Source organism: Lissotriton helveticus, chromosome 6 (assembly GCF_964261635.1).
Source record: "Lissotriton helveticus chromosome 6, aLisHel1.1, whole genome shotgun sequence".
In the NCBI taxonomy this organism is placed as follows: domain Eukaryota; kingdom Metazoa; phylum Chordata; class Amphibia; order Caudata; family Salamandridae; genus Lissotriton; species Lissotriton helveticus.
In genome coordinates, this window is record NC_136067.1 from 1436149071 (window position 1) to 1436160942 (window position 11872).

An 11872-nucleotide genomic window follows, 5' to 3' on the forward strand; every position below is an offset into this window, starting at 1 on the left:
TGTATGGACTCCACAAGTGGGCCCGTCCTCGATTCCAAGTACGACTGCTGCTTCACTTTAGTGATCCCCAGGGTGCCGGGGTGGTGCATACTCCGCAGCTGGACGGCCACGTATAAATCAATGCTCGAAGGTGTCCACCTTTGAGTAGCACGCGAACAGCAGCTTGGTTTATGTATAGGTGAGGACGGGGATCCACTCGTAGACCCCGCTCCGTACGGGATCTGCCCGACGCGTTTCGAAGCTCCATTTGCTTCTCTTCAGGGGCTTTAACGGAAGCGGTGTGCGCAACCGCCAACCCACTTCCCCATTTTATATATAACACACCCACCGATGGGAGGCTCAAATGAGACTGTGCATTCTGGGAAGTGTGGTCCGGGAAGCACACAATCAAGTCCTGTATGGACTCCACAAGTGGGCCCGTCCTCGATTCCAAGTACGACTGCTGCTTCACTTTAGTGACCCCCAGGGTGCCGGGGTGGTGCATACTCCGCGGCTGGACGGCCGCGTATAAATCAATGCTCGAAGGTGTCCACCTTTGAGTAGCACGCGAACAGCAGCTTGGTTTATGTATAGGTGAGGACGGGGATCCACTCGTAGACGCCGCTCCGTACGGGATCTGCCCGACGCGTTTCGAAGCTCCATTTGCTTCTCTTCAGGGGCTTTAACGGAAGCGGTGTGCGCAACCGCCAACCCACTTCCCCATTTTATATATAACACACCCACCGATGGGAGGCTCAAATGAGACTGTGCATTCTGGGAAGTGTGGTCCGGGAAGCACACAATCAAGTCCTGTATGGACTCCACAAGTGGGCCCGTCCTCGATTCCAAGTACGACTGCTGCTTCACTTTAGTGACCCCCAGGGTGCCGGGGTGGTGCATACTCTGCGGCTGGACGGCCGCGTATAAATCAATGCTCGAAGGTGTCCACCTTTGAGTAGCACGCCAACAGCAGCTTGGTTTATGTATAGGTGAGGACGGGGATCCACTCGTAGACGCCGCTCCGTACGGGATCTGCCCGACGCGTTTCGAAGCTCCATTTGCTTCTCTTCAGGGGCTTTAACGGAAGCGGTGTGCGCAACCGCCAACCCACTTCCCCATTTTATATATAACACACCCACCGATGGGAGGCTCAAATGAGACTGTGCATTCTGGGAAGTGTGGTCCGGGAAGCACACAATCAAGTCCTGTATGGACTCCACAAGTGGGCCCGTCCTCGATTCCAAGTACGACTGCTGCTTCACTTTAGTGACCCCCAGGGTGCCGGGGTGGTGCATACTCCGCGGCTGGACGGCCGCGTATAAATCAATGCTCGAAGGTGTCCACCTTTGAGTAGCACGCGAACAGCAGCTTGGTTTATGTATAGGTGAGGACGGGGATCCACTCGTAGACGCCGCTCCGTACGGGATCTGCCCGACGCGTTTCGAAGCTCCATTTGCTTCTCTTCAGGGGCTTTAACGGAAGCGGTGTGCGCAACCGCCAACCCACTTCCCCATTTTATATATAACACACCCACCGATGGGAGGCTCAAATGAGACTGTGCATTCTGGGAAGTGTGGTCCGGGAAGCACACAATCAAGTCCTGTATGGACTCCACAAGTGGGCCCGTCCTCGATTCCAAGTACGACTGCTGCTTCAGTTTAGTGACCCCCAGGGTGCCGGGTGGTGCATACTCCGCGGCTGGACGGCCGCGTATAAATCAATGCTCGAAGATGTCCACCTTTGAGTAGCACGCGAACAGCAGCTTGGTTTATGTATAGGTGAGGACGGGGATCCACTCGTAGACGCCGCTCCGTACGGGATCTGCCCGACGCGTTTCGAAGCTCCATTTGCTTCTCTTCAGGGGCTTTAACGGAAGCGGTGTGCGCAACCGCCAACCCACTTCCCCATTTTATATATAACACACCCACCGATGGGAGGCTCAAATGAGACTGTGCATTCTGGGAAGTGTGGTCCGGGAAGCACACAATCAAGTCCTGTATGGACTCCACAAGTGGGCCCGTCCTCGATTCCAAGTACGACTGCTGCTTCACTTTAGTGACCCCCAGGGTGCCGGGGTGGTGCATACTGCGCGGCTGGACGGCAGCGTATAAATCAATGCTCGAAGGTGTCCACCTTTGAGTAGCACGCGAACAGCAGCTTGGTTTATGTATAGGTGAGGACGGGGATCCACTCGTAGACGCCGCTCCGTACGGGATCTGCCCGACGCGTTTCGAAGCTCCATTTGCTTCTCTTCAGGGGCTTTAACGGAAGCGGTGTGCGCAACCGCCAACCCACTTCCCCATTTTATATATAACACACCCACCGATGGGAGGCTCAAATGAGACTGTGCATTCTGGGAAGTCTGGTCCGGGAAATAAAATGGGGAAGTGGGTCGGCGGTTGCGCACACCGCTTCCGTTAAAGCCCCTGAAGAGAAGCATATGGAGCTTCGAAACGCGTCGGGCAGATCCCGTACGGAGCGGCGTCTACGAGTGGATCCCCGTCCTCACCTATACATAAACCAAGCTGCTGTTCGCGTGCTACTCAAAGGTGGACACCTTCGAGCATTGATATATATATATATATATATATATCCCAACAATCCTCTTCGCACAGGACCCAAGCCGTTTCAAGACGGCAGGCCGCAGTGGGGTGGCGAGCCCCTAAATTTCCAACAACAGAATTTGTTCCCTTTTCGTTTGAACAAAACACCACGGCCCAAAATACATTTCAAAGCATGTTTATTTCTGGCAATGCAACTCTATGCGTTTCGGAGCACAATGCTCCTTGCTCACAAGTAACTTTGTTGCAGCTACATGCAGTCTTAAATAATACACCATGTGACCAAACAGTGTTGTAGACAATGAAAACAGACTTCCAAGTTCAAAAATACATAGTTTGAGTGAAGTAACATACCGCAACATTGTTTCAATGTTAAGAAATTGACAAACTCATGAATTTTGCAAGTGTGGCTGCTGTGTAAAAAAACAATCCTTGTTATTCAAGAAAGGTGCAGAGTCAATATATTGAAGCCATTTTAAATTGAATTAATAAAGCTTTCAAATTCAATCGTAAAACTTTATAGCAGAGTTTGCAATTCCTCCCTTGCAGCGCGGGTAATTCATTTGCTACCTCTACGCACTATTACGGTGCGCAAGTGCACAACATCTAGATCTATTATTAGCAAATATTACGCACCTGAGTAGTTTTTGCACCACAATTTTATTCCTTTTCTCATGGAACTTCTTAGTGAGAAAACCACAGTCAGGATAAAAACAGCACGTTTGCCTTAGTGGGCTTGTGGTAAGTATTTTACTATATCATAAAGCCCCCTGGTTAATACCCCACTTTTCGTCCCATCAACAGACTCCAGGAGGTTTTGATCACTCTCAGTCAGTGCATTTCATGTTGCCCAATTGGGCATAACCAACTTAATTCTGTCCTTTGTGGTGTACCACAACTTAAACCCTTGTGGGCTTGTGTTATTGTGTATGTGACAGTTCTTGCTATCGATCAAAGAGTGTATCCTATCTACTGTGATGGTTTCCGCTTTCAATTAAAGATATCTTTTACAAATTTTGCCTTCCACTTGCCTCACAATCATCATATAGAAATCTGCAAAAAAATTGCAAGAAATACAAGATAAACCTAAAGTGAAACATCATAATTTGTGCAACAAATCAATATAAACCAACGGTAGTGAGAATAAAAACAGTCGTTAAAATCTAGAGGATCTATTAGTTGGCAGGTTATTGTTGTACGTTGCGGATCTGGTTATCTATTCAACCCAGATGTACCGCCAGTGCTTCATCGCCATTATGTCCTAGAGGGTGCATAATATGATATTGTATTATCATCCTTGATTCTAAGCACCTAAGCATGGTCACCTCCTCTCTCTCTTATTAGGAGGTTGTCTAGAACACAAAAGGATAGAAGATTACTGTTCTGGTTGTGTTGAGTTTTGAAGTGCCTGGTAATGGGATATTGTTTGTCATAATTTCTAATCGCCCTTAAGTGTTCAAAAATCTGTTTTTTGGCCTTGTGTATTGTGCTCCCTATGTAATATTTCTCACATGGGCATCTGAGAGCATACGCCACATGATCAGTATTACATGATACATGTTAAGTTAATCAAAATTGTTGGCATTCAGGTGATAGTTTAACCTCCTTGCAATTGTGGCTGTACTTACAAGCTTTACACCTGCCACTAGTATAAAACCCTTGGATGTTGGTGCATTTTGTTTCAGGAGTAGTGAGGGTTTGACAGATGATGTCTTTAAGCGATTTTGCTTTTCTGTATGTAATCTGAGGATAATACTCTATGTGTGAAATCAAATCTGTGTCTGTTTTCAATACATTCCAGATGTATCTAAACCTTTCCTCACTAGTTTAGATTGCCTGTTGAAAGTTGTGATAAACATGATTTTATTTTCAGAGTCATTCCTAGCTGTCTCTTTCTATATCAGGTATTCACTCCTGTCTTGCTTCTCTGCCTCTACAATGATTTAGTAATCATTGTTTGCATGTGCCCTCTGCTTAGAAACCTCTCCACCATTATGGCTTTCTCTTTGTCATATTCATCCTTCATGCTACAATTGCGTTTTGCTCATAATAGCTCACCCAGAGGGATACTCCTAATCAAATTTTCTGGCTGGCAACACTGGGTGTGCAGTAAGCTATTTCCTGATGTCTCCTTTCTAAACAAATAGCAGTCTGGGTGTTTGTCATTGACTTTGAGTCTCAAATACAGCAACTCAGTGGTCTCTTTGTCAAGTTGGCTGCTAATTTTGAGATTGAGTGTGTTGTTGTTTAATATCTCAACAAATGTTTTGGCTTCATCAATACTGCCCTTCCAGATACAGAAGATATCATCGATAAATCATACCCACAAAATTACATGTTCATTGAACAGGTGTATGCTGCTTACTACCTGCACCTCCCACCAGCCAAGGTAAAGACTTGCAAAGTTGGAGGCGAAGCAGGTCCCCTTAGCAGTTCCTTGTGTTTGTCTCTATATCTGCCTGGTAAAGGTTAAAAAAGTTTTGGGTTAGGCACTTATACATCATGTTGATCAACATTTCTATATGAAACAGGTATGATAATGACCTGTTTATTAGAAATTGGCAACATGCTTCAATTCCCAGCTTGTGTGGAATGCAAGTATAGAGACTATTCGCGTCAAGACACATGAGTACAAAATCATCATTCCACTCAATGTTATTGATACATCTCAAAAAATCACCTGTGTCTTTGATAAAAGACGGAAGGCCTTGAACGAATGGTTGGAGATAAAAATCAACATACCGTGATATTCTTTCCAAGGAGCTGCCTCTAGACAAGACTATAGGTCTACATGAGCGGTTTTGGCTGTCTTTGTCCAATTTAGGTAGTAAATACAAGGAAGGTAATTTGGGGAACTTGCATTTCAAACATTCATATTCCTCAGACTTCAGGAGACCTCTCTCTCTCCATTCCTCTACTTGCTTTTGATACACCCTATTTGCAGTTTCATATTTCACTTTAGTGCTTGTTTCATATCTGTATTTAACATTAAGCTGGCAGTTACCTTCCTTTCAATACATTTCCTTTGACAACACCACAACATTTCCTCCTTTATCTGATTTTTTGACAACTATGCTTTCATCATTCTTAAGAGCCTGTATAGACTGTATATGTGTACCTGTGATGTTATTCGCACCATATTTTTTCTTTTTACACAATGTTTTCAGCTCCTGAATAATGCCCTCTTCAAACACAGCAATCGCCTCATTTGCTATCTGTGGCAAAAAAATTGACTTTGGTTTGAAGCCACTACCATGGCTAGGATCTAATATGATATTTTCATTTATCAGGTTTAAATAGGGATCCTTTATAAACCCTGGGTCACCTTATAGCTCATTCATAGTAGATAATAATTCAATATCCCCAATAGTGATATTACTAGGTACCTCATTTGTATTGTCTGGTGTATCAGAAACTCTGGTGGCAGACCATTTCTTCAGTTTTAGTTTTCGAGTGAATTGGAAAAGGTTGATGAGGCCTTGAGTGTAGTTGAAGTCAGTGGTAGGACAGAAAGATGACCCCAAAGAAAAAACGTCAGTCTCAGCTATGCTGAGGTTTCGACCTGATAGTTTGATTACTGATCTTGGGTCCATTACTTTGTTTTCTTTTGCCCTCTTCTTATGCTTCCCACTGGGCTTTCCAAATCTTCTCGTAATCTGGCATTTGCTTTTGCATCTCCTCTCCCTCCTCGACCTTGACCTATGTAGCCTGTGGCACTCTGGTTGTTTTGGGCTGAGATTCTTCCTTGTCAAGGTAAATTGCTTTAACATTTTGGGTTTTGCTCCTGCCTATTCAGAGATCCCCGCCGCGTCACTATCAGTGTTGTCGCTCTCCCCTATTTCACTTTGTTGGTAGCTGGGATCCTGTTCTTTAGAGCCCTCTGTAGCGGCTTTGACCTTGTCTCTTTGTTGTGTTGTTTTATTCTGAGCCATGTTGCGTAGATGATCATATTGTTTTACAAAAGTTAGAATTTGGCCTTTGTCGTAATCAACCTAACCATGATGACATTTTCTTTGCTTTTTAGCCTTAATTTCTTCTTCGATTTTTTCTAATCTTAGCTCCATTTTTTATGTAATATGTGACGTCATCAGCAGTGCATTGCGGGGGTGCGAATTATAGTTAGCTCCACTAACTATAACGGCCGAATTTCTCTGGATTTGTACGAGTGAAATGTCCAACTAACTATAACGTTTTATAGTTTTTTTTATATATATTTCTTTTTATTAAAACAAGGCATCAATAAACACAGCAGTGCATAGTACAGAAGAGGGTCGTTCAGCGTCACCATACAATACAAAAATTATTGTCTGGGGGAACGAAACATCGATATCATAAATGATCACATACACGGGTCATGGGGGAAACGGGACATCAAAGACTACAGTTGCAGGTGGCTCACAAATATTCCCTCTGTAATTATTCCAAGGGCCCCTGACATTGTTCCACTTCTGAGGACGACCCCTTGCCAGGTAAACAGTTTTTTCACGGAACATACACCAATCCATACTTTCTTTCCACCCCTCTATCGTTGGCGGCCTTTCAGAGCCCCACTGCTGTGCTATGTTTCGCTTAGCGATCATGGCCCCCAACGTGACCCATTGGGTCTGTGCAGTATTTAGGTCCGTAGGCTCCCAAATATTCAGCAAGCATCTCCTAGCCTCCGGCAAGAGAGCCACACCCGTCACTTCCTGCATAACATTGTGAACAGAGCCCCAGTAGTTTACCATATTTTTATAGGTTTTTTAATGCAAATTTCTAACTATAACGTCCATGAAACCTATGGTTTTTACAGTGAATTTTAAAGGTTTTTTTAAATGTTAATTTCTAACTATAATGTCCCTCAAACCTATGGTTGTTTTAGTGAATTGCTAAGATTTTTTAAATGCTAATTCCTTACTTTAACGTCCTTGAAACCTATGGCTTTTTCAGTGAATTTCAAAGGTTTTTTAAATGCTAATTTCTAACTATGCCTACAGAGGTAGGACATGTGCAGAAAGAGGAAAAAAGCTCAGAAAAAAGCAAGAGAAATGCAGAAAGAGGCAACAGAAGTCCAGCAAGATGAAGAAAGGTGCAGCAAGAAGCAAGATATGCAGAAAGAACCAACGGTGGTGCAGAAAGAGGCCTTGATGCAAAGTCATCCTGTGCCCCCAACTCTTTGCTGACTGGTATTGGTGGTAACTGACTCTGACTAACTAGGCCCAGCGCCAGTGCCATGCTGAAAGACCCTCAAAATAGAGTGAAAACACCTACGTACACTAGGGTAAAGAATGGGTTGGGGAACCCCTGTGATTGGCATGACCTCCCCTGTAAGGCCCTAGTACATAATAGGGCAGGGGGATTAAAACTACCTCTAAGTCAGTGGTGCAAAAAGCGGCAAGAGAAGTGCGGAAAGAAACAACAGAGGTGCCAAAACAGGTAAGAGAGTTGCAAAAAGAAACACGTCAAGTACGGAAAGAGGCAAGAGAGATGCACAAAGATGCAACAAAGGTGCAGAAAGAGGCAGGAGGGGTGCAGAAAAACAGAAGAGAAGATCAAAAAGAGGCAAGAGAATTGCTGAAAGAAGCAACAGAGATGTGGAAAGAAGCAAGAGAAGTGCAGAAAGAGCAAGAGAAGTACAGAAAGAACCAACAGAGCTACAGAAAGATAAAAGAGAGGTACAGAAACACATAGGAAAGGTACAGAAAGAGGGACAGGGGTGCAGTAAGATGCAAGAAGGGTACAGAAAGAACAAGGAGAGGTACAGAAAGAGGCAATAGAGGTACAGAAAGAGGCAGAAGGGGTGCAGAAAGAGGCAGAAGGGGTGCAGAAAGAAGCAACAGAGGTGCTGAAAGAAGCAACAGAGGTACTGAAAGAGTATAGAAAGAGTAAGAGATGTACAGAAAGAACCAACAGAGGTACAGAAAGAGGCAAGGGAGGTACAACACAGGCTGGAAAGTAGCAGACAGAGTGAATAGGGGTGCAGAAAGAGGCAAGAGTGGTGAAGAAAGAGAAGCGAGGTGTGCAGAAAGAGGCAAGATGGGTACAGAAAGAAGCAAGTTAGGTGTAGGAAGAGGCAAGAGAGATGCATAAAGACAAAAACAGGTGTACAGAAACGTGCAAATGAAGTGTAGAAAGAGGTCAGAAAATTGCTGAAAGAAGCAAGAGAGGTGCAGAAAGAAGCAAGTGATGTACAGAAAGAGTCAAGGGATGTGCAGCAAATGCCAGAAAACATCAGAAAGAGGCAAGACGGATACAAAAAAGGGAAGAAGGGTGCAAAAAGAAGCAAGAGAGATGCAGGAAGAGGCAAGGGAAGTGCAGAAAGATGCAAGAGAGGTATAGAAAGAGGCAAGAGAGGTACAGTAAGAGGCAGGGGAAGTGCAGAAACAGGCAAGAGAGGTGTATAAAGAAGCAAGAGAAATACAGGAAGAGGCAGGAGGGGTGCAGAAAGAACCAGGTGAGGTGCAGAAAGACACACGAGAGGTATAGAAAGAAGCAAGAGAAGTACAGAAAGACACAGGTGAGGTGCAAAAAGGAGCAAGACCAGTGCAGAAAGAACCAACCGAGGTATAAAAATAGACAAGAGGGGTGCAGAAAGGATTAGGAGAGGTGCACAAAGAGACAATAGAGGTACAGAAAGAGGCAAGGAGTGCAGAAAGAAGGAAGGGAAGTGGAGAAAGAGCAAAGAGAATTGCTGAAAGAAGAAACAAACGGTGTACAAAGAAGCAGTAGAAGTACAGGAAGAGGCAAGTTAGGCACAGAAAGAAGCTAGAGCAGTGCAAAAAGAACCAACAGTGGTGGAACAAAGGGCAAGAGGGGTGCTGAAAAAGGTAGTAGAGGTGCACAAAGAGGAAAGAAAGGTACAGGAGGGGTACAGAAAGAAGGAAGATAAGAGCAGAAAGAAGCAACTGAGGTGCTAAAAAGGTACAAAGGTTGCAGAGAGAAAGAGAAGTGGAGAAAAAGCAACAGAGGTACAGAAAGAGGCAAGAGAGGTGCAGAAACAGGCAGGAACGGTGCAGAAAGAGGGAACAGAGGTACAGAAAGAGGCATGAGAGGTACAGAAAAAGCAACAGAAGTACAGAAAGAGGCAAGAGAGGTGGAGAAAAAGGTAGGAAAGGTGCAGAAAGAGGGAACAGGGATGCAGAAAGAGGAAAGCGAAGTGCAGAAATAGAGGAGAGGGTTGCAGAAAGAGGCAAGAGGGGTGCAGAAACAAGCATCAGAAGTGCATAGAGAGGTAAGCGAATTGCTGAAATAAGCGTGTACAAAGAAGCAAGGGAAATACAGAAAGAGGCAAGAGAGGTATAGAAAGAGGCAGGAGAGGTACAGGGTGAGGCAAGGGAAGTGCAGAAACAGGCAAGAGAAATGCACAGAGGCAAGAGAGGAGCAGAAAGAGGCCAGAGAGATGTAGAAAGAAGCAAGAGAAATGCAGAGAGAGGGAGGAGGGGTGCAGAAAGAATCAGGTGAGGTGCTGAAAGAGGCAACAGAGGTGCAGAAAGGCACAAGAGAGGTATAGAAAGAAGCAAGAGAAGTGCAGAAAGAGACAAGTGAGGTGCAGTAAGGAACAAGAACAGTGCAGAAAGAACCAACTGAGGTGCAAAAAGAAACAAGAGGGTTGAAGAAAGAGGTATTAGAGGTATACAAAGAGGCAAGAGAGGTACACAAATAGGCAGGAGGGGTGCAGAAAAAAGTAAGAGAAGTGCGGAAAGCGGCAAGAGAATTGCTGAAAGAAGCAACATAGGTGTATAAAGAAGGATAAGAAGTACAGAAAGAGACATGGGAGGTGAAGAAAGAGGCAAGAGAGATACATAAAAAGGCAAGGAAAGTGTAGAAACAGGCAAGATAAATGCACATAGAGGCAAGAGAGGAGCAGAAACAAGCAAGAGAAGTGCAGAAAGAAGGAAGAGAATTGCTGAAAGAAGCAACAGAATTGTAAGAAGTAGTAAGAAGCAAGAGCAGTGCAGAAAGAGGTAGGTGAGGTACAGAAAGAAGCAAGAGTAGTGCAGAAAGAACTAACAGACGTGGCAGAAGGGGTGCAGAAGTGGCAGAAGGGGTGCAGAAAAAGATAAGAAAGGTGCACAAATAGGCAAGAGATGTACCGAAAGAGGTGGGAGGGGTGCAGAAAAAGGAAGAGATGTGCAGAAAGAAGCAACTGAGGTGCTGAAAGAGGACCAAAGGTTGCAGAAAGAGAAAGAGACGTGCAGAAAAAAGCTACAGAGGTACAGAGAGAGGCAAGAGAGGTGCAGAAACAGGCTGGAAAGGTACAGAAAGAAGGAACAGGAGTGCAGAAAGAAGCAAGAGAGGTGCAGTGAGAGGCTAGAGGGATGCAGAACAAAGTAAGTGAGGTGCAGAAGACAGAAGAGAGGTACAGAAACAAGCAAGAGAAGTGCAGAAAGAGGCAAGAGAATTACTGGAATTTACAACAGAGGTGTAGAAAGAAGCAAGAGAAGTGCAGAAAGAGGCAAGTGAGGTGCAGAAAGAAGCAAGAGCAGTGCAGAAAGAACAAAAAGAGGTGCAAAAAGAAGCAAGAGCAGTACCAAAAATGGTGCGAGAGCTGCACAAAGAGGCAAGAGAGGTTCATAAAGAGGAAGAAGGGGTGCAGAGAGAAGGAAGAGAAGTGCAGAAAGAACCAACAGAGGTACAGAAAGATACAACAGAGGTGCAGAAAGATGCAGGAGAGGTGCAGAAAAAAATAAGAGAAGTACAGAAAGAAGCAACAGACATGTACTAAGGGGAAGTGGGGTGGAGATGGAAGCAAGCGGACTACAGAAAGAAACGAGAGAAGTGCAGAAAGAGGGAAGAGGGGTACAGAAAGAGGGAAGCGTGGTGTGAACGAGGCATGAGGGTTGCAGAAAGAAGCAACAGAAATGTAGAAAGAGGCAAGAAAGGTGCAGAAAGAAGCAAGAGTGGTTTACATACCATTAGTACCAATTTAATACCCACATTTAGCAATGAGTAACAGGTGACCATATCAGGTTTGCACAGGGCCGTCCACCACGCTATAACACTTGCCGCTGCATTTTTGGTAAAGTTTGAGCTAGGAACAATGTTTTTTTGTTCAAATCTGCAGATTATGCAGCAGATGATGGATTATGTGGCAAATATGGAAAACGTATAATTGTGCAAAAGTCGGTGCAGCAAAACAGTCACATAATTCCGGTGGCCCTCTTCATACCTCTGACTAGGTCCAGAAGTGCTCATCAGTGGCTCCTTCTTTTTTTGTCTCATTGAGTTCATAGTTTAGCTTCTATGGAAATGTGGAAGATTAAAGCTGGTTTACAACTCCACAACACAGACTATCATACCACACAATTACTCTCCATAACACATAATCCCACTCTACATAATTCCTACACACT